General features: G+C 44.9%; 1 protein-coding gene across 1 annotated transcript in view; it reads left to right on the forward strand.

Moving 5' to 3' along the window:
• Nucleotides 1-1969: 1969 nt before the first annotated feature.
• The window catches only part of C12H1orf21 (chromosome 12 C1orf21 homolog), a 200688-nt gene continuing 179668 nt past the window's right edge, over nucleotides 1970-22989 (forward strand). Inside the window, exon 1 of the mRNA XM_038349176.1 lies at nucleotides 1970-1991. The gene's annotated coding sequence lies outside the window, so the exon portion shown is untranslated. The remainder of the gene's footprint in view (nucleotides 1992-22989) is intronic.

A 22989-nucleotide genomic window follows, 5' to 3' on the forward strand; every position in this document is an offset into this window, starting at 1 on the left:
GCCGCCTCAGTTTATTTTCTTTTTGCCTTATTTATTTTCTGATGAGGAAGAGGACACTATCAACTCCGTTTTGCAGAAAGAAAAGCGCTTCAAAATTCCCAGAAGCATTCTTCTTTCCTTGCCACTCCCTTTCTAGGGGCTGGTCTACAATCCAGAAAAATAAACTAAAATATAAACAAAAATATAAACAAAAACTGAAGTCCAAGCTGGGCTTGCGAACGTAATATTTAGACTTTGAAGTTGAGCAAGAGATATATAAAAAAAAAGAATTGAATTGAAAACTAAAGAGACCGATTTTCCAGACACTAACGGGTGGGTTTTCAGCTCATTTCATTAAGCCGAATTCCGAATTTACTTTTCAATTAAGTGTCATATCACTGTCACAGCTGGGTCTTTTTCCATCTTCCAATTTCATCTGAATGTGAAAAGCGATTCGGTTGTTAGTGTGTGTGTGATGGGTGAGGTCTGGGGAGGATCTTCCACCCCATTGTTTTCTTGGGTGTCCTCGCTCCGGGGGCCTGGCATTCCTCACGTGTCTAAGGCACTGAAGGAGCAGTGAAGCGCAGGGAAGCCGCACAAAAGACGTGCACAGGCTATCAGTCTAGAAAGATAAATTCAGTGTGCAGCCGACAGGCCCAGTATGCCTGGAATGAGGAGAAAAATAACCCTCCCGAAAGGGAAGGAGATTGGTTGACCTGTGGGGGTCCACAAAGAACTGGCCCGTTTGCAGGGGATGATCTTACTGGGTTCCTCGTCAGTATCTTAGCTGGCGCGGTCTCACCCTTTCTGTCCAAGAAGGCTCGGGAGAGTGGCGAGAGCAGTGCAAGGCGTCCGCCTCTTCCCCCAGCAGCTTTTGGCTTTTACTAAGTCGCAGACGCTTCCTTCAGCCCTCTTGCTAGCGCTGCAGCTCCGAGGCAAGGCGGGGATGATCAGAGGCCGGCCTCGTGGCCTTGGCTGCGGCCAGCCCAGCCCAGCTTGGGAGGGGTAGGACGAGGTAGTGCAGCCTTCCCAGACAGCTTTGAGCCGGCACAGCCCTCAGGACCCAGGTCTCTGGATCTGCAGGACAGACGTGTCCCCCACCCTCCTCCCGGCTCCCGCCTCTCTCCGGTGAAGCCTCCGTCGGTTCCCGTGCCACCAACTGAGTGACAGGCCCCGGGAAGGCCAGACAAGACACAGCTTTCTTATTTGGGTCTGCCCTCCTGCCGGCAAGGGTGCGCGCGAAATCACACAGACAGACACACCTCGCCCTCCATGCTACACACACACACACACACACACACACCCCACCCTCCCGCTGCACCCACACGCGCCACGGAGACATGCAGTCCGCCCTTCTTGCAACACACACACACACACACGCACACACATACGCACACACAGAGCTCGCTCCCCTTCTCCCTACAGCACACACACAGGCAGACAGACATCCTCCAGCTTGCCTACCCTCCTCCCTTCCCGCAGCCCCGGCCGCCGGGCCCCTCTTCCCGGATCGCCGCGCCCGGCCCCGCGCCCTCCGCAGGCCCCGCCCTGGGGGAGGAGAGCCGGACGCGCGCGGGAGCCGGGGAGGGGAGGGGCCGGGCGGCGGGGGAGTGTCTGGCTGCCCCCGCCCCTCGAGTGAGCGACTGGGCGCGGAGGTCCCCTCCCTCCTCGCTCCGAGTCTGCCAGCTCCCGCTCGCTCCCTGCCCACTCCCGGGGGGCTGTTCCGTGGCGCGGCCGCCGCGGCCACCGCTTCTTTCACACTTTAGTTGCGAGCGGCGCGCCGCGCTCAGTGACTGGAGAGCTGGCCGCACGCCGTCTTCCCGCACGCACGCACGCGGGCCCGGCTCCGGGGCTTTCTGCTTTTACTCCAGGCGGCGGGGAGGAGGGGGAGCCCCGGCCACACTGTGGGGAAGAGGAGGACGTGGAAGAGGGAGGAAGAGAGAACGGGCGAGGAGGCCAGGGGCGGGGGGCGGGGGGCTTGCCACCTTCAGCCCCCCCCGCGAGCGCCCAAGGTAAGCGGGAGCCACCGCCGGCGCGCTGGGCATCCCGGGTGGGCGAGGAGGGAGGCCTGTGGGTGTCTGCCGAAGAGATGGGAGCCGCGATCCTGGCGTTTGCCGGCACTCTGTCCGGGCTGGGCTGCTGCTGCTGCCGCTGCTGCTGCGGGGCTGCCGGGGCTGCACGCTGCTGGGGACCAGAGCCAGGCTGGGGGAGCTGCGGGGGGGGGGGCGTCTTGCTTGCTGGGTGGAGGGGCTGGGATGCGGTTAAGGCTGCTGACGACTTTCGTCACACCGAGGCCTGGGTGGCTGGTGTGAGACACCCCTCCCTTCCCACCCGCACCCCGCGCCGCCCTCAGCCTTCCTGCTCTTCTCTAGCTTTGCCTGTAGCCACTGTTACTTTGCAAGCAGGAGCTGAGAAGGAAAAAAAAAACACCCAAATTTAGTATGTTTTGCTAAGTCTCCAAGTCCCTTCTCTCGCTCTCACTGATGGTGCGTTTATGTGGGTGATGTGATCCCCGGAATTTCTGAAGTTTTGACCTTTTCGGGGTGGCTTGTTTTCTGTATATCTGTTTGCCTTCCTGGGTGTATTTATATTCGTGCCCTTGCGCGGCAGCCCGAGGGTGCTTGGTTATATTACATGAGCAGCTTTTTCTCCCCTCTGCAGGCAGTTCGAGAAGTGCCGCGGCGGCTCCTGGGCTGCCTTTGCTCAGCTGCTTAATGTCCTTCCTTATCATCCACCCTGCCCCCTCCCTCCAGAGAGATTCCCCCCCCCCCAATATTTAATGTTTGTGTGGGAGAAGTCTCTAGGCCGAAGAGCTTTCATTGCCCATTCATTCCTCCTCTGAAGGCCATGAATGGTTCAGGCTTGCTGATGAAATTTGGGGGTGCCTTTCCTCGCTAATGGAGTTGCATGGCCAAAGAGAAAAATATGCACAGCCAAACAGGCATTAATCTTGAGAGCTAGCAAGCACAGTTTGAGAGGGAAGTGATTTGTTTCCAGTAGGAAGTTGTCAACCTATGAGATACCTTCATCGTATGTGAGTTGGGAAAAGTGTTTTAAAATAGAGCTTATGTTCTGCGTGGCTGGAAGACAGCCATAAGTTCAGTTGCTGAGCAGCTCTGAAAGTGATACACCCTGATCAGCCAGAAGCTCTCTGAAGACGCTCTACTCTGACTCAGACATTGGGAGGGGGCCGGCTGGCCACAGATTTCCTGCAGGACTTTTTTTTTCTCCCCTTTTAGACGCGTGGGGAACTGTCGAGCTGGTTGAACACATGGTTATAAGGAGCACCTTCCAATTCAAGGCCATGGACTTACTTTCTGCCTAAGGAGAATAACCTGAGTTTGGTAGAATTAGGTACCAGGATGAAACAGACATGGGTGAAGTGGGCCTGGAGTACTTCAGATATGGGGGGAGGGGCAGAGGGACTGGGTGATAGTTAAGAAGGTTAGGTTAAGTCCAAGGTGTAGATTCGGGAGTGGGGGGGGGGGGGTTCTACCCTTTTTTCATACTTCTGCAGATGGCATATATGATCGCTTGAGTATGTGCTGTGTTGTCTGGCTGGAAATCCAGTTGATGGGATTTGGGAATTAATCTGGACTCCATCATCTGTTCTTGTTTTCCTACTTACAAGGTAGGAAGGGTTCCTGGGATTGAGCAACCCGGCGTATTTAAAGTCATTGGAAGCTAGGCTGGCATTAGCTCTTGGGGGCTCAGAAGTGCAGTATCGAAGTGTAATCTCTTCTGATGTTTGGCGCTGTGCGAACGAGGTTCGGAGAGCCGGACTACTAGGAAAGCCAGGAAGAGAAGTGCTCTGGACCCTTTGGAGGGGAGACTGTCTCAGGAGGGCTGAGTTACCTCTGCTGCTTAGCTCTCACCTCATGTGGAAAATACTCCCTTCTTGCACACCCCTTCTAGTGTGGAACCTAAACCCCACTTACCCTCTGTCCATGTGGGCGGTGGAGTGTCCACATCCTCCAGCTGGAAATAGTTCATTCTCGTTGGATCTCAGTGTTCTCAGCTTCCTTCTTCAGGACTAAAAGTTTTCACTCCGAGCTGAACAAAAACTGATAGTTTTGTTTTCTTGGCTAGTAATTTACTCTTCCCCAGCCTACCTCCCTTAATCATTTTGTATGGATTCCTGGGAGCTGATAGGGCACTGTTATAATGTGGTTTGATGAGATCTTGTCTCAAAGGAGGGGGGGTCAAAGTTCCTGAAGATGACCCCTGAGGTTGTCCTCCATCCTTCAGATCTGCTTGGGTTCTCCCTCTTTCCCACCCACTCCCTCTCATCCCTTCCCCCCCACACACACACCATCACCATCACCACCACCACCACCACCACGTACACACACTTAAAAGAAATGACTTGAATCTCCTGAAGAGTCACAAGAGATGAATGAAGAACTCCATTCATTGGGTCCCTGTTGTGACTGACTCAAACGTGCTACTAAGGACGAAGATGGTTCACAAATTGTACCATGTCCAGGATGCAGGTGTTTCTGTATGGTATTGGATTTGGCGCTGAGCAGGCTTTGCTCAATGTTGTGTCTGAGTGGCTTGCTCTAGTGTTTGACCACTTCTACTGCATGCTCTTTATCAACGAAGTTGTCAAAAGCTAAGTGTCCCTGTGCTTCCCTTAAGTCAGAGAGATGCAGGGGAGATTTATACAGAGAGACCTAAGTGGGCTCCTTTTGAACACATCTTTATAATTGGTAGCCATATAAACACCTTTTGTGGCAGGTATATTTAGATACAAACGCCTGGGCTTTTGTATCCTTTGAAGTTTTCTTCTAGCCCTAGTTTGAAGGTAACTCGAAGGACAGACTATGATGGCAGTTCTGGCTGGGCACTGTGGAAGAAGAAAGTGAGTTAACAGAAAACGCTAGACTTGCATTGTCTTATGATACAATGGTTTGTTTTCCTTCAGCTTGTTAGAATTGAGTATGGAGGGGGCGTGGCATCGCTTTGTGTGTCCTGAATGTACTTCTCCCCCTGCTGTGTTGCTGAGGTCTTCCGCTGTGGGTACTGGTTTAAACTGTTTAATTCTGGATCGCCTCCTGGCTGAACTCTGAAACCCTGAACTCGGGAGAGTTGTGGGGTTGAGGCTGTGTTCGGGAATGAACTGGAGCCCGTGAGCAGGCCCTCTGAGCAGCACCCTGCTGGCTGTCAATCAGAGAGGAGGCTTGGCACGTTTGTTCTTACAATGCAATGTTACATGAAAATGATTTCCACAAAAAAGTTCATTCGCCTTCAACTTTTCAGGAACCTATTGACTGTGCAAAGCAACCCAGACACCTCGTAAATAAGAATCCAGTCTGATAATGGAGGGTTTAGGCTTAGTCTCATGAAAAGGTATATCTTTTTGAAAATACTGTTTTGGAAATGATTACAGGGGAGACTCCACCCCACAGTGAGTGGAGGGTTATGGGAGATGATCCAGGTGCAAAGACCCCACACAGTGTACATGGTGGGTGTTCAGGTGTTTCTCTGATCCTGCTCTACGTTAGTATGCAGAAGTATTTTCAGTAACCTTTCTATTTATTGTGTGTTTGTGAGCACACGTCCATGTGTTTACAGAGGGTAGAGGACAGCTTACAGGAGTCAGTTTTCTTCCTGCACCATGTGGGTCCCAGGGTTCAAACTCAGGTTGTCAGGCTTCATAGCTTGAACTCTTATCCGATGAGCCATGTCACTGACCCAAGTAGAAGTCATTTTTATATTACGAATATGTTTTTTTTTAGCAAATATGTGAATTTTAAACTATTTCATAATTCTTCTTTAAACATCACTTCATAGTGTGGGGAAGTAAATTGTCCTCAATAAAATCTGAAAAGTAGATTGTAACAGACAGTACAAAATACTATTTAGAAAACTTCATGCGTGCGTGTGCGTGCGTGAGCGTGCACACGTGCGCACGCACACCCAGGAATAGGTCCTTCGTGCAGGAAGGACTGTCATACTAAAGCTGCATTTTTTAAAAAGGTGACAGTTTTGACTTTTAGGGCTCATAATTCAAGAGCTTATCTGAAGCGGTGTGTAAATTATACATATACGTATTTTTAAAGTAGGCAATCATTCAGCCTGTCTCAGTTCTGAAGTTTAATTTTACAAGTTACAGTTGCAGGAAGAAACAACATGACATGCTGCGGTTATGCAATTATGAGAGGAGCGCTTGGGGGTAAACCAGGACAGGATAAACATGGAGATGAATGCATAGCAGTGTCTGCAGTCACTGGCTATTAATGTGATCCTTACTTTCCTATAAATGCGTAGCTGGAAAAATGTATGCCCTCAGTTGTAAGTTGCTCTGTTCCCTACACTTGGGAAAGAGTACAGCTTCCCTAATCTGAATACAAGCTGCTGACCAGGCTGCTGGCAGGCAGGGCTGTCTTCTCATCTCAGAAACCCCCATGGCAGCTGGCAGGGCACTACTACTTTGCACTTGGAAGTCACTCAAATAGTAATCAAACTAAAGGAATTAACTTAATTAGTTCAGGTCTGTAATGTGTTAAAACCTTGGAGAAATATATTAGATGCAGACATAGTTTTTTTAATAAATCTGTGTGATAGTTTATTAAGATTGTGTATTCTGTATCAGGGTAGAGTTTTTGAAACATGTTTGATGGGGAAGTAAATATGGAAAACAGGATAGCTACCATTTCCTTACCTGATGAGTCCTCCTCTCCTGTGATCTTCACCTTTTTGTCTGAGCTCAGCCAACACCTGTACCTCCTGTTTATCATCTCTTGGCTTTTTTTTTTTTTCATGTCTGTAGTCGCTTTGGACATTGAACGGCAGTGGCAGCAATCAGGGGCTTCTATGCTGGCATCTCTCCTGGTGGCGAGGTCCCAGGAGAGCTCTAGCACTCCCGACTCCCAGTGTATTTGGTTCACAGCTGCCTCCTCCAAAATAACCCAGAAAAAAGCAATATGGAGCCCTGCCCAGTGCTGTGAGCTCACTCAGGCTCCCCGCATCCTGGGGCTCTCTCAGAAATCTGTTCTCTTGGGCTGGCCTTGCTTACCTCCAGTTCCTCTGCCAGATATCCCTTTCACTTTCCTGTTCTTCCTGGAGCTTTCCCCTGTTTTCCTGTTTCATTGAAGCCCCCCCCCCCCCCCCCCAGCCCCCTCTGGCTGCTCCTTCCACCACTTTGTCTCACCTGCAAGATAGGTTCCTGTGAGAAAGGGCTGCACTGGTCTCTTAACCAGGAAATCACTTTCTCTAGCCCTCCTGCTGCCCGAGGGCTTCCAAACCCAGCTCCTCCCCTCTGCCCTCAGGGCCCCATCTGCTGGCATCCTGCTTTGCCCCACGCCTCCTCATCCCCCCCCCCCCAAGCCTTAGCTCTTCCAGCACATAGCACAAACCTGCCTCTGCCTGTCTGACAGCCTCCTGCCATCTCTACAGATGTGTTTACAGAATTCGGGAGCTGACAGGCATACACCATCTACCTCATGTGATAGGTGGAATTCGAGCGTCGGGAACTTTGGAACTTGTTTTTACGTTTGACTCCACCCTGCTATCTTGTAGATGTGAAAGGCTCCTAGGCCATTTCAAAACAACTGGAGCATCGCTTGCGCGCGTGTGCTTGCGCTTGCGTGCATGTGCGTGCGTTGGGTGCGTAGCTTCACTTAGCAGTTCGGTCCTTTGTGGGACAGTAGCGAAAGAAATATCCTGATGATGATTGTTATTTGTAAAGATTTGATCAACAAATCTTGGAAAGTATTTGACAGCTTCCCATGATAGTCCCATTCAAAGGCTTTATTACACACCAGGTTCTCCTTCCTAGTCACAAGTAGAGTGATTTCGTTTCATCTTCTTTATCTTTTCTTCTCTTTTGGCTAAACAAACATTGCTGTAACTTGAACCATACTTCCCCCCATTTGTTGGGATTTTATAATTGGTAGTCATAATAATTGGCAGCTCATGGCAGTTCTCCATGAGCGTTTGATAAGCTCCTGGTTATCACATGTATGCCAAGCGAAGGCTTCCTAGCAAAGACCTGCCGTTGCCGATTTCACCTGTAAGTCTGTAGTCCGTGTTGAGCTTATTGGGAGACTAGAGCCGTGGGAAAGGTGTTTGGGTGTGGACTATAACAGTGAATGAAATGAAATGCAGCCCAGTGGTAGGGAAGGCTCCTTTCTAGCAGGTTGGAGGTCCTAGGTTTGATTCTCACACCCAGGGGGAAAAAAAAAGCAGAGCCACATAAGCCATTGACCTGTTAATGCAGGACTGGCCTTTTACGAAAGATGGACTTGAGAGTTAGCTCTAACACAGATAGTACAGTGATTGAGCCCTTTGGAAGGAGGTGTGACAGGGAGACCATGGGCAGCGTAGTGAGGATTCCCTATCTGTTCACTCTCTGCTTTCTTTGATGGTGGGAGATAGTGTGGTGGTTTGAGGTCCTCGTCAAACCCATATATTCCACTTCACTGCTGACTTATGCCTTTTTCTGCCCGAGAAGTACATTGTTTCCCTGGAATGTGGGGACGTTTTCGTACCTGTTCTCAGAGAGGTAAGCGGTAAGTGAAGTGGGTCTCAGAACAGCCTGAGAGGCACTGTGCACATCCCAGCCGCTCTCCTGACAGCCTCTCCTTGACTTTGTTGTTAAGAAAAAGGACTGCATTCATTGTCTCCAGGATGGTAGGAGCCTTAGATTTACACGGCTCCTCATGAGAAGATCCTAGGCCCTGGGTGGAGTAAGGTGAGGCAGAGTGGTTCCTGTATGCCAAGGGGTGACTTCAGTTCTGTCTGCAAGTTCTAGCAAAAGTGATTTTCCTGAGATAGTCACGTAACAGTTGCTAGGATTAGAAGGTTATAAGGGGATAAGCAACATGTACCTCATTGTGCATGCCGGACAGATACTTTGATGGAGGAATTCACAATCTAGGAATCTCTCGGAGTTGCTTAATGTCTCCTGAAGATTCAGATCCTCACTTTTCTATGCTAGAGACCTGTGGCACTTTGAGAAAGCTCACCCAAAGCAGATCTGCCTACCTTTGTGACTTCCTTAGGGCCTGCCTTGGGATGGTCTCCCTCTTAATTGTTTCTCTTGGGACCGAAGCCCTTTCTCAAGTCTGAGTTCAAATCCTTGACACTCCAAGGAATTCTTTGCCTTCCATGTACTCCCGTAGCACATATTTTATTATTACTTTTGGTTTTAGGTGAGATAATTTTTTTCCAGTGCAGCGAATGGAACCCAGGATGTTACAGACAAGCCTTTCAACCACTGAGCTATAGCCCCGCCCATCATTATTTATGTAATTTCTTGGTTCCAGCTATATGCTCTCCTGTCTTGCCCACCAAGCCAGAAGAGTTGATTATGTTGTATAAATAGTTAGTGGTTAATTGACAACTAGTAATTGATGTGACGCTTGGATTTTTTTTTTTTTTTTTATGGAAATGGTGCTCCCATTTAAAATTCTCCTTAACTAGATGAGGAAGTCTAGTCTGGATGGAGAAAGATAGTGTTGTGGTTGGCCAAGGTGAAGGCAAGTAATCTTTCTTACTTGCTCCAGTAATGTATTGAACAAACATTTGCTTTTGTTCATGACGATTTGTGTCATCTCAGTGCCTGGCACCAGGGAGATGCTGGAGATACAGAGACCCAGAGGCCCGGCCCTGGCTTTGGGTAGGTCCCAGGCAAGCAGGAGAGTTGTCACGTGAACATGTGATCTGTGGTGAATTCCTAAAGCTGCTTTGGGAGCTGAGATAAGAAAGCACTCGAGTTGGGAGATAGGCCCACAGGACAGCCATGTTCCCTGGGAACAGTCTTGGTTCACACCCATGGCTCAGCACGGCTGCCAGAGCCCCCATCACTAAAGGTCTCAGGTTGGACAGTAAGTTACAGTTTGATCAGTTTTTATTTTTCCCATTCTACTCATTCATTGACTCTCAGGCCGGTTCAGAGACTGGCATTCTGGGACAAATAGGTCAGGGAGCAGGGAAAGATGAAGCAGGCCACGGTAGGCAGAAGAGCCTCTGTGATGAGGCTGTGCATCTGTGAGGCTGCTCTGTCCAGGTGATGGAGGCCTGGAAACTGAGGCTGATGAACTGCGTAGAGTTCACTGTAGAGTTTGGACTTTTACCCAGCATCTCAGCAGTGAGAGTCCCTGAATGAGGGAAGACTGCATGGTCATTTCTTAAGTGTAGAGAAAAAACTAACAGGGGACAACGACAGAAGGAGCGAACTGTGGTGTTAGTGCCAACCTGGCCAGGGGTGCTGAGAGCTAAGCTAATGCCCAAGCCTGGAGAAGGATGAAAAACAACAGAATCAGAAGGAACCAGTAAGGGGGGGGGGGGTTGAAAGAAAATGAAGGAAACTGCTAATATTTTCTGAATGGATCATGCTCCCTGAGATGAAAATCTAAGCACTGAGGGGAAAAGTTACCGCGTCTACTGTGTTTTAGGTATGTCTGTTCTCTTGGATGGAGAGGCCTAATAGGCAGCTGGCCTGGCTTTCAGAAGAGCAGTTGGGATAGAATTACAGGTTTGATCTCAGCTCAGTCATCATTTCTTAGGGAATCATTTTGTAATTTCCACGGCAAGGTTAAATCCCTCTCTTCTACCTTCTTACCATGCCATGCGACTCCTCCCTCGTATGTCATCTCAGGGTTGCAATTGCATGTTTATTTTTATGATTTTTGGATTAACATTAATTCTATTCCTCAACCCAAGTGTAAAGCACATGAGAGCAAGATTGCATCTCTTTGATCCTTCCCTATTAAAAAAAAAAGTCCTCCATAGGGTGTACAGCACATGTTTGTTGAGTGGGTATGTGGATGGATGGATGGATGGATGGATGGATGGATGGACGGATGGGTGGATGGATGAAATGTGGTAGTGCTTTTGTGATTTGGTATGAGATTGCCCTCTCATATGTAATGAGATGTAAATGGGAAAATATCTAGGAGAAAACAGAATATTGGGTTCTGGGAAACTCCAGCCGTCAAGATGTGTGATAGAAAGGACAGAGAAGAAAATTGCATAATGGAGGTTCTCAAAAAGGCAAGCAGACTAGGCAAGAGAGGGGGAAAGAAAGGATCCTGCGGTGGTGTTTGGTCAGAATTCTTGCACGAAGAAGTAAAATAAGACGTGTGAACTTTACTCAGGATTTGTGATGTCTCTTATTAAAGAAGCTGGGAATATCTACTTCATTGAAGAATGTAAAGTATTTCCTCACGCTTCAAAAGCGCTGGCAACTTGCCGTGGTTATGTGCTAGGGTATGCCTCAATCAAAGCTTAAAGTTCGTGTTCATTTGTTGTTCAAAAATCTCAGTTTGACACTGCGTAACTTACGCCAGAACCTGGTGAGGGGGTAACAAATTGGAGCTGTGTTTTGGAAGGAGGATGAAACAGCACAATATTCAATCATCTTGAATTTCTGGGTGTGTGTATTGATTTGTAAGAGGATGCAAATACACCGTGCAGATGAATAGCCATTACGGCTAACCACACAGTTGCAACATCATTGCAAGAGATGGTTAATTGTCTCTTTTCTGCAGAAGTGGAGGGTGAGAAGCCATGTCCTTAAAGATTTGTAGTGTAAGTAGGGAAGGCCACCAAGAGTCTGATGTTCCTGTTTGCGGTCCCTACAGTGAGACTGGTTGCAGAGAGACGGGAGGTAGAGGTGGGTAATGCATCCTGATATAGGGGGAAGGGTTTGATTCACACACTCTTCTTTAGCTTCCTCCACTTCTAGCTTGTGATCTTGACTAACAACAGCACTACTTGTATTAATTGAAGCTAATGCGTACTGAGTATTTACTCTGCTCTCAGGTTCTGTAAGAGTGCATAGTATACATTCTCTTCTTCAGTGTTTGCGTAGCTAGCTGTAGCACTTACCCTTCCTTCTACTTTATAAATAGGAAAAATGGAGACACATCATGCTTAGGACCTTTACCAAAGTCTGTGGGTAACAAGTAGTGGCGATGAGACCAGAATTAATTTCTCTGACTCCATTGTCAGGTTTTTAACGATTTACTCCTCGCCAATGGTGCCCTCTCCTCTGCCTGTTCCCCCTACCTGTGTTTCTTTTTGAAGCGCAATTACACACATGGTTATCATCTTGTTTGACCTACTGGGTTACAATTTCTAAAAGATAAGGACCATCTTTTCATATAACCATAATAATACTATCAGGCCTAAACTTGTTTCAACAGCAAGTCTTTTTTTTTTTTTTTTTTTTTTTTTTTTTTATCAACTATCCCAAGAGCAGATTCTCTTGATTGCCTCTTTCTGTTTTTTTTTTTTTTTTTTTAGTGATTTCCTTTGTGACATGCAGGATCCAAGCGATGTTCACAGCTGAGGGATGCGTCTGTTTTTGTAGATAGGCTTCCTCTCTCTTTATCTGCATCCTTTCCTCATTCTCCTCCCTAGAGCTTGTTTGCTGAAGAGACAGCAGCGTGTCCTGTGAGGTTTCTGCATTCTGTGGCTCTCCTGGTTTCGTCTTCACATTTCTTTTTTCCTGTTTTTCCTGCACACTGGTAGCTCATCACATGGAGTGTGGTACCCGTTCCAGTACATGTGGTCACAGACACCCTCTCCTTTGGGGGAGGAGTTAGGAGAAAGGACTGAGGTCTGGTGGGTAGTAAGGGAGATACTGAGATGAATCCAGGCTCTAATGGATGACTCAGTGGACTTTGTTGTTGTCAGCCTGTTCCTTCCACAGTAGAATTATTCCCAGGCCCTTCAAGCTGCCGAGGGTCACTGTCATTGCAGAACAGGTTATAAAATCAGGATAGCCTTCTGTCTGCCCTTGCTAGCCTTGTATCTGAACTTGCTAGCTGGAACTTTTCTCTCATTAAACATATCAACCATTTGGTTACTTTGAGGTATATGTCATTTAGTACAATTATTAATTGGTTTCCTTCCCTCTGTTAATTAATGTTCAAAATAATGAGTTGATTTCTCTAATATCCTCCAATCGAGACCAGTGTAGACTTTTGTTGTATTGTTTATGTAAATACCATTATGAACACATGGGTTTTAATGCAGTTTGTATTTAAAACCCCTGTGATTATTTATTGATTTTTGTACATTTTTTTTCTTGACAGGGTCTTGCTTTTAGACCAGGCTGGCCTCCAATTGGCAATCTTCCTGCTTCAGCCTCCAGATGGCTATTTCTTTTGAAGTTCTTTCTACGTTTTTTTTTCCCCAGTGGGAGAGTCTTTAAGTTGGTTTCTGAATCTGCTTGACAAGAGTAGGAAGTCATTGACAGATTCATTGCTTTCTGTTTCAACAAGGTATTTCAGATTTATGTTGCATTTTTCCTACCTTGATCTTCATTAGTGAGAAATGGTATTTACACACCAGAGCCTGGATATTAAGACTTCTTGCTACCTTGCTTGTTTTTTCCAGTGGGCAGAATTTGAAGGTATATATATATATATATATATATATGCGGATATAAACACATGTGTATATATGGAAAACACTAATTAATATGCACATATGTATATGTTTAGTGCATATTTATTAAGTTATTTTAGTAATATAACTTTTGACTTCTTTTCTTCATAGAAAAACAATAGCTTCCTGTAGTTCCATACATTCCTTTTTACATTTTGTAGTATATTTGAGGGATCTCATTACATCTTACAACTGTGACTCTGCTGTGTTAAAGTATCCCAGTTACTCATCTGAATATATGGCTGCTTCTAGTCTTCACTTCATTGTAGTGGGAACTTGTTTGCTTTTGTTGATGGAGGTTTAGTTGAAAATCAAGCAGAAGACTTGAGTGTACAGGGGCTACAACGGCCTTTTGAATGTTTGCTAGTCTTCTCCATGGCCTTTCTTTATGATAGGTTCTAAGAAGTAGAATCACTGGGCCAAAGGATAAATACTGTGCAGTTTGCTCAGTAGAGTAGTTCCCTGTTGCCCTCAGAAATGCTACAAGATCCCTAATGGATTTTTTCCCTATGCCTCTGATAAATCTTACTTTATAAATTTGGCATAGTAAGAGGTTAAAATTAAGCAATCACGACATTATATTGTAAGTAAAGTTATTTAAAACATGAGTTACATATTTCTGGGAGTTTCTATGCATAGTTTCCACATGTAAGTATGGAGTGTTTATATATCCCATGTAACCATAGATATACTGTAAAACCTTAGTATTTTTTGTTATCTAAATAGTGAGAGATGATTATATTCGTAATGTAATTCAGTAGCCCCGTCTTATGTGAGGATGACCTTGAACTTTTGATCTTCCTTCACGTTCCAAGTGCTGGGTAACAGCTCTTGCACCATCATGCCCAGTTTGGGTGGCGCTGGTGATCAAACCATGGCTTTATGAATTCTAGGTGAACACGCTCCCAGCCCACTTTGTAGCTTTCTTATAATGAGCTGGCTTGAACACCTCTTTTCGTGATCCTGCCTCAATCGTCCCTCAATTGTCCCATGAATCATTTCTCAATATTTCCCTCTTTATGTTATATTGGAGATATGATTCCTAATGTTTATGAACTTTTTTGAGTTTATCATTTGTCATTTTCACTAATTGCACTATTCATTATATAAAGGAGTTTTGTCTTTTTTTATTGCTTTGTGGTTTTGAGTCATACTTTGGAAAAACTATCCTCATTTTCCAGGTGTTAGAGTAATACTTTATAATAATATAAAATAAACCATGCATATTATTTGTTAGTAGCTATCATAAATATATAGATGAAATTAATAATATATTTTTAAGTCAAAAATATTTTAAGTAATCAATATTTAAAAGTTATTGGTATTTGCATTTTTCTTAGTGCATATTATTGAAAAATAATGTTACATTGTATTTCATACATATGTAGAATGTATTTTGATCACATTCACCCCCGTACTAAAATTTTTAATGATTTATGTATGTTTTAACTTAAGAAACAAGACTGAAAAGAATTTTGTGGATGTATGTGTGCATGTGTATTTACATACACCCTGGGAGCAGCAGCTCTTGGGGCCGGAAAGGCTCGTCTGGCCCCTGGAACTGGAGTTACAGGCAGCTGTTAGCCACCATGTTGGTGCTAGGAATTGAATTAGGATCTCTGCCACAGCAGTAAGTGACCTTAACGTCTGAGCATCTGTTCATCCCAGTGTTTTAATATGTCTCAACTTGGGCACTAAGCTTTCATTATAAGTTCTTACCTGTATTTAGGTTTCACGGATTTGAATTTCATATAACCATGTCCCAAGTGTATCTAAGCATTTCCTAATCACTGAATGAAGTATGAGTATTTGAACTTAAATTTCATTTAGTTAAGAGTAAGTCAAATAATATTCACTTCCCAGGTACTCAGTAGCCCTGTGTGGTTGGTAGCTGCTGTTTGGGAGAGCCTGGTCATAGAGAGATTCACCTATATTGTCTTTTAGTAGTTGTGCAATTTCCTCATTAACATTTCAACTATGAGTTTATCTTAGTGGATGGTGTGGAGACTGGATCCAGTTTCCTCTTCTTTCAGCATGCTTATCTGGGTATTGCAAGCCCCTGCTTAAAATAGTCCATTTTGCTCAATGAATTTAGATAGGCCCCAATTATAGAATTAATTTCCATAAATAATCAGTTGTATTTCAACAGTTTCTATTCAGTTCTGTCCCTTCATGCTCCAGTACCTTTCTGTTTAATCATAGTGGTTATAGAATATCTTTTAATATTAAAATCATTCATGGTACAGTACCATCTTATGCTTGGCAAATCTGTTAATGTCAAGTGTTGGGCAAAGACATGAAACAGAGGGGCCGTGCTTATGGCGCTGGTGGTACTAAATTGGTGCAATGGCTGTGGAAGGATGGCTTGGAATACATCATGTCGTTAGCCATTGGGATAGCAGAACAGGGTCCCCTTCTTAGACTGCGACAAGACTGGACTGGGAGCAGAAACTTCAGTTTGCCATACCAGCATTACCAGTTTTTATACGAGCTGGGCTGATTTCCCATTGAGAAACCCTTAAACATGTACAAGGATGCCCAGAGCAGTGCTGTTCAGGATACAGAACTCCTGAGATGCCCAATGCATCTGCCTACAGTATACTGAGTAAGGCAGCTCTGCATTCGCACAGACAGAATCGAGTATAACCTGCACATTGGTCAATCACCCTGTGGTACCCTTCTGCCTTGCCTTCCCTCAAGCCTGCTTGCTTTTAAAGTCATCGTGTCTGAGGGGGAAGAAAGATGGGACATCAATAGAGTAGGGTTCTATTTATCTGACATTCAAAAAATGTTCAGTAAAGCACCTTTTTGTTTAATGAGAGACTTGCTCATAGGAACGTATATTCAGAGAAGCAAGGAGATGGTGATAGAATGTAAGGGCTATAGATCTTCAGGCTGAGGACCGGCTGTGCTTGGGAAGGGGCATGTGGAAATTTCATGGTCCAGAGATAGGCATGCAGATGTTCATTTGCATTCATACTTTAAAATCTACATGCGTTCTTGGTTATTTCATTGCAAAAGAAGAGCCAAACAGCCATGGCCTGAATATAGACACAGAGTCTAAGCAAAGCTCCCAGTACGCGTGTGTGTGTGTGTGTGTATGTGTGTGTGTGTATGTGTTGGAGAGTACAGTGAGTGTGCTGGAGAGAGGCTGCAGGTGTGAAGCCTTGGCTCTTCTTGTTTCTTATGTCAAAGCAATAAAGCCTCAGTTGTATGAAAAACCAAAGGCAAAAGATTGTGTCAAGCACAGGAAATATGTTCTCATGTAGTGTGTTCACACAAGTGACTGTGTCATCACCCAATGCAGTGTATGTAGACTGGCCAGTTCTTCCATACCAAGCAAAAGAAAATGCACTGCTTAGTTAGATTATTATCATGACCATTTAAAACTTTATTAACGGAGAACAGACCCTCCCTCATTCTCTCTTTCCTTCCCTCCCTTTCTCCCCCCCTTTTTTTCTTTCTTCGTCATGACTAGTCAGCGTCTCATCTACCTCAGGCTGGTCTCAAATTCACTATGTAGCAGAGTCTGGCCTTGAACTATTAATCCACCTTCCAAAGACTGGGATTATAAGCAGGCAATAGCAAATTTCCTGACAATAGCAAAGTTTCAAAGCAAGCTCTTACTAAGCACGTTATATGCCAGTTAACTTGGAAAGCAGCCCTATGGAAAACTAGACATGGCTTCCTTTTGCGGATTAATAAATCGATGCCCAAGAGGGTGTCAGTCTGAAGTCACACAGGAAGTCCATGGTGGAGTTTTAACACAGGTTTATCTGGCCCCCAAATCCACATTCACAGTTTCTCTTCCAGAGCCTTCTGACTTCTGCTCTGTTTCTTTTTGTTGAGAGCTTCAGCTTCTCCCCTGTTCCTTTTTGTTTGATTTAGAACCATCCTAGAAAGACTGAATTTCTACCTCCTAAAATTTTAGACAGCGAAATCCCCCATTCTCTTGGGTGCAGTTCTTTGCAATAGCTAGTGAATTTTGACATCAGTTGTAGGCTTCCTTCACGGTAGAACTGCTAAGTGGCTGTTTCCTAACTCTGACTTCCATGTATTCGTTGGTGCGAGTGGATTTGATTCAGTGGGAAACCTGTCTCTGTGTCCAAGTTCTTGTTCTTAAAGATGAAGCCATCCCTAGTTTGTGTCTCCAAGGCTACTGTGAACTTCCAAACCTTCCTTAGGTACAAGCCCCAACTGGGTCTCTCTCCAGCTTGCCAAGTTTTAGTACCTGTGATGGTTTCTTGCTTCTTAAAGGACCTACATATTCAAATTTATAATGGTAACTCAGATGCATTCCCTCATCTTTTGTCTTCGCTATTGAAGTTTTTATAAAGCAGAGAGAGCACTGATAATTCTTCCTTAGGCTTGGTGGTACAGATAGATGTGTTATCTTCCCATGTCTCCAGGTCTACTCCTCCATCCTTTTTACTGATATTTCCATCAGCAACTGCAGCTAAGGGGGACTGGGTGGCAGGATGGGGAAGAAAATTCAAATGAGCATTTGGTTGCTAGGGAACCTGGTATACTCAGAAATTATGACTTCCAAAAATTCTGTAGAAACCACAGGAGAACTACTTGGGAGCTGCTGTCCTTTCCTCTGTTGATCCCTGCCCCCATGGGCATTGGGCCTCTTTCCCTGGAAGGTGATATGCTAGCTCTTTCAAGGAAGTAAAAGTGTGTGTGTGTGGGGGGGGAGCTAGGGAAGTAGGTCAGTGGTGGAGTGCCTGCTTAGATGCACAGGTTCAATCCCCAGTACTAGCAGAAGGTAGTGACATTTTGTAGTCAAAAAGAGAAAGTCTGTGTAGGAGTGAAAATGGTGGCTGCCCATCTCTTCTGCTCTGTAGGTCTTTGTTGTCTGTTGATGACTAAGGAAGTGCTCTTAGAATGACTGACAAGCCACACATTTCTTCCATTTTCACTGATTTGCGTCTTTGCCAAGTCACTTTCGGTTCAAGTATCAGGAAACACACAACCCCATGATGGAATCTCTCACATGATAGTTTTATACTATGTGTGAGAATGAAATCTTCATTTTTCTTTTTCACCTAAAAAAAAAAAAAACCCCATGATTAACCAAGTTAAAAACCGCATTTTCCCTTGAACAGACTCACGTGATTGGCCAAAGAGGCACAGTGTGTACACACGGGAAGTGCATGGGGCTCCAGCTTGGGTTTATACTTCTCAGTCAGGTCATGCACTCACCATTTGCGACCCCCCACTTTTTTTTGGATCTTAAATGTCACAAACAAAGGATTCAAGCAAGGACCAGGAGTTAATGTCAGTGCCAGAGAAGGAAAATCAACCCTCATCCGTGTGATCAAGTATTGCTCGTTGGGAAGTATGAATGGCAAGGAAGGTAACAATGGGGAAACGATTTGATGAGCTGGCACTGCCCACCTTCATGGGGCCTGAAGACACCCCCACAATGCAGGAAATACTTCCAGGATGCCTTTTCCAATGCTTGCTTTATTAAAGGGCTATTCAGGAAGGACCTGAGCCTCGTTCTGACCTCTTTCATGGTGCTGTAAGGAGCCAGCTACATGTGTGAGGAGCAAGGGGAACACGGAGGCTTTGGTCCAATTTTGGATGCATATGACACAGTAAATGGGTCTTTCTCCTCTTTCTTTGTCCCTATGCCCCCTATTTCTCCATAGAGTTGAATCTTTGTGTGCAACTAACTGTGGTCATTACATTTTATGTGTCTAAAGTAAGTGGGAAAAATTAAATGTATACTTAGATGGTATTTCTTGTAATTGAATGGATATACATTTATTGGGTAGCTTTTAACATGGAAAACACAGAGCATCCCTTAGGTGATGTTTTTTTTTCTTTTGAATCCAGCCCCAGGAGTCCCATGTCAGGCTCCACTCCGTCCACTTGGTGCAGTGTGTGCATCTGCTAGCCCACTGCACACTCACGTAGAAATACACAGACATGTTGCCCTTTCAGATAGAATACACCATCTTGGGTTGCTTTGATAGCTTTAATAAGTGGTTTTTAATAACTCGCTGTTCCCTTTGAAGCATCATGACTTTTGTGGGAATGAGGAAAGGCAGACAAGAACGTTTAAGGCAGTCTGTAAGGTCTCTGGGAAACCATTCATGGCTACTGGGTTGCCAGATGAGTGTTAAATTTGACATAGGTATCTTTTTATTCCTTTTATCAAGTGTGAAGAAATTGTGTGTGTGTAGCATGTATACATGTGTATTGTATATATGCGTGCATGTGTGCCTGTGGGGTGTATGTGTGTGTGTGCATGCGTATGCTGTGTGTGGTATGTGTATGTGTGTGGTGTGTGTGTAGTGTGAGTTTGTGGTATGTGTATGTATGTGTGCGTGTACCTGTGCTGTGTGTGTGCTGTGCTGTGTGTGCTGTGTATATGTATAGTGTGTATGTATATGTATGGTGTGCGTATAGTATATGTGAGTAGCGTGTGTGTAGAGTATGTGTATATTGGTTGCACTAAGAGTTGTGATGAAAGGGAGAGTTTGCAGAGGCAAGGTCCATTTTTTGCACTGCTTGGACAGATGGGTTACTGGCTGTCAGGAAAGGAAGAGAGTTTGGGGACCATTAGGTAGCACTGGGAATCTGGCTTCTCATTTTTACATCTTATTAACTTGGCCTGTAACTTTGTTCGCTCAAATGACTGATGGAACCCCGAGTTCTTGGAGGATCAGCAGACCAATCATCCTAAGATTAGCCGCCAGGGAGGAGAAGACTAAACAGAAATGGTAGCAATTCAGCATCTCCTTGCTGAGTAGGTAGATGACTCAGTGCACTTGGTAAAACATTCAAATTGCTCTATTAAGCTGGGAAGTGTGTGAATGTTAATATTATTACATCACAGTGGGGAATGGCTTGTTTTTGTTGGTGGTGTGTCTGCAAATCAAACATAAATCCTGAACTGAAACATTACTTTTCACTGACTGGGTGGGCAGCTGAGTGAGCACAAAAGCCCGGTTAATTGATTCTGTAGCAACTCCTGGAGCTCAGGTTTGTGCTTCTAGGTGAGCTCCATAGCAGAAGCCCTTCTAGCCTCAGGAAAACACTGCTTTATTGCCTTGACATTTGGAAAACACTGCTTTATTGCCTTGACATTCATTCATTCATTCATTCATTCAAATCCAAATCAACAGTGGATTGTCTTTGGGTCATTTGCTAGGACCTGGGGCTTTGTTAAATTGAGCTGTAGATTAAATGTTAGCTATTGCCTGGCACGGTGGTACACACCTTTAGTCCCAGTACTTGGGAGACAGAGGTTGGTAGATCTCTGAGTTCGTGGCGAGCCTGGTCTACACAGAGAGTTCTGAAATTGCCACGGCCATATAGAGAGAACTTGTTTCAAAACAACAACAACAACAAAAAAACAAACAAAAAACTAGCTATCAAAGAGGTATTAAAAACCTGTTGTATATCTTAAGGAAAGGAATCCCTGATAAGAGCTTAGAAGTGGGCAGAGTCACTGGTAGGGCTAACTGGACAGAAAGCATGTTCTCCTGAAGGCTCCACCACCCTTAGGGGATTCTCTGACATTTGAAATAGCAGTTGCAACTGGTCAGATTTCGTAGTCCTTTCTCTTACATCTCAATCTGATGAAGTCTCATGCATAACAAAAATAACACTTCAGAGGCCTTTTGTCTAATGATGGCAATACTCATTCAGAAATCTTAGAAGAAAGTCTGTGCCTTCTGCTGCTTTCACAGTGACCTGGTGGGCTATGATGCCGGCGTTCTTTCTGCTGGAGACTAACTAGGCTTATTTCAGCATGAAGGTGAGACATGGATAGTTCCCAACACTCTCGCCTCTCTTTTAGGAGTTTAAATTATATCATTTTATTTTATAATTATTTAACTCTGTTATTTTAAATTCTATGTGTGGGTGGGTTCAGGGGTGGGTTTGTCCTCTGCAAGAGCAGTGTGCCCTTTTAATTGCTGAGCCATCTCTTTAGTCCTCAACAATGCCATCTCTTGCTCAGCACGATTTTTGTATTTTGTTTTTCCATTTATTTTTATTCAGTTGCAAAGCAGATCCCTTTGTAATTTGGGAGCACCTCAACCTGAAGTTGACTAAAATTGATAGATCTTGCTGTGCTTTCTCCTTGGTCAGGATGAGTTGAAGCTGAGCATCCCCCACCCCACCCCACAACCTGTTCTTTGTTCTTTGATGTTTAGGTCCCTCTCATATTGGATTTGATTCTGATCTTTGCCTATTGTAGAAAGAAATCACTTCACAGTACTGGGAGGATGTAAACAAAACGGAGCAGGGATCCTGGAGGGTAGGGATGCCCTCTGCAGACTCAAGGGAAAGGCGGGGATATCTGAAGAAAATGAGCCCAGTGGGATCTAAAGGCAAGTTTTGTCCCATGAGTTCTAGTGTGAAGGGTTTTTCCTCCTAGCGTGAAGGGTTTTTCCTCATGGGTCCTGGCAAATTCAAACAGAAAGAAGAAGAAAGTGATCTTGGACAAAGTATTAGAATTCTCTTGGTCATGAATTACCAACTCCTTACAGAACAGCAATTAATTCCTTGCTGAGTGAGGACTTTGGTCTACATGCCCTACCCATGTGGGTAGCTCATCTCTCACCTTGCACCATGCCAGGCGCACAGTGGGCTTGACAAACATATACCAAATTGAATTAAATGTTGTGGTGACTCCAGAAGCCCCAGGGACTTGTTTCATTCCCTGTGTCTCTGAGTTACTGAGTAATAGCCTACATTCTTGCCATACCCCCATTGGCTTTCTTCTTGTTTATGCCTTTTTCCCTAGCAGGGCAGCAGAGTAGCTACCGGCAAAAGAAATCAAAACATTTATATAAATTTGTGTAAAGCCAGGGAAAGAGATATAGCAGAATGGGGATAAAGGATGAAAAATTGGCAAGCTTATGAGAAATAAAAATGATACATTAAACATTCTCTGTGGAGAAGAAGTTATAGAGATGGTGGGAAATTTATTTTTTCAATATGAGCTAAAGTAAGATTTCTCTAAAAATGTAAAATAACATCTGTAACAGAGTTTTTATAGCAAAATCCTTTCTCTAGCAGCCCCAGCAGGTTAGGGCTTGGTCACCTCTTCCATCTATGCAATTAAAGAGATGAGCAGTGGTGAGCAGAGAAATTTGTTTATTGTGACTGCACCAGTAAAACAGAACAAATAAAAGGTCCACTGACCCCCAAGTCCATCCTCACTCTTCCCATGTGTGCTTTACAGAAAGAACTGGGGTATAGGCAAGAGATCTGTGTATGTAAACAGTCCTGGTCAATGTGGGGTCTGGTTGATCGCTTTCTCAGTTCTGGTTTGGGACGTTGATCAAAGAAGTCCTTATTGGTTCTGGGGAAGAGTGTTTACTGATCTTGTCCAGGATCCGAGTTTGGTTGAAACTCCAGCTCCAGGCCCGATGCCTCCTGACGCCTCTGCAGACACATGTGCTCATGTGCACCATCACCCTCTGTACACATAATTAAAATTATTAATAGTAAAGAAGTCTTTATTGCTTGAGGTGGAAAGGTGGTTCCCAGGAGACATTCCTGGATATAGCTCCTCTTCAATGGATAGTTATTCTCATCTGCTGGGTGGTCTGTCCTGGGTGGTTTTGAAGTTCCTGGAAT

This window comes from Arvicola amphibius, chromosome 12, assembly GCF_903992535.2.
Source record: "Arvicola amphibius chromosome 12, mArvAmp1.2, whole genome shotgun sequence".
NCBI classification, from domain to species: domain Eukaryota; kingdom Metazoa; phylum Chordata; class Mammalia; order Rodentia; family Cricetidae; genus Arvicola; species Arvicola amphibius.